This window comes from Orycteropus afer, unplaced genomic scaffold, assembly GCF_000298275.1.
Source record: "Orycteropus afer afer isolate SDZICR_OR568_19922 unplaced genomic scaffold, OryAfe1.0 scaffold00697, whole genome shotgun sequence".
Lineage (NCBI taxonomy): Eukaryota > Metazoa > Chordata > Mammalia > Tubulidentata > Orycteropodidae > Orycteropus > Orycteropus afer.
The window spans coordinates 879,414-879,934 of NW_006922284.1; the positions used below are offsets into that span (position 1 = coordinate 879,414).

General features: G+C 50.1%; 1 protein-coding gene across 1 annotated transcript in view; it reads left to right on the forward strand.

Annotated features, from left to right (window-relative positions):
* LOC103211134 (DDB1- and CUL4-associated factor 8-like) overlaps positions 1 to 521 on the forward strand; it is a 20,866-nt gene that overhangs the window by 18,629 nt on the left and 1,716 nt on the right. The gene's annotated exons all lie outside the window — the stretch shown is intronic.

Sequence of the window (521 nt, forward strand, 5' to 3'; positions counted from 1 at the left end):
AAAAATAAGAGGTGTTGTACCTAAAGGAGGATGACTTTTGCTGATGGTTATCTGATAAGAACATTCTTGAAAATGTGATGTATCTCCGTCTTCAAAAGAACAGAACACCTAGCTGCTAATTAGTGTTTGATGGCGGGAATCCTAGTCTAAAACAGAGCAGGACTAGCACAAGGGGTGAGGTGGGAAGAAGCCTTCTGAACGTCATTGGCGCCCGTAAACACCGTATTTAAATTGAGCCTCAAGGGCATCCGTACTTTTAACGACCTTAGCGGTATTCCACTCCCCCGCCCCCACCACCAGCGGATTCGGCCTATCCTTTGTCGCTACACCTACGCATTCCTCATAGGCCTCTCAACCGTTGAGGTGGTCTTGCTTCCTTTCGCCATTTCCAGGGCTCAGTTTTCCCGAGTCCAGACCAGCCTGCAGACATCAGTCAAGATGTCTGGCACAGGGAGCAGTACAGAAGACGTGGCTGACTTACTCACCAGAAGCCTGCCCAGCAGTCCAGAGGGAGCAGAGGC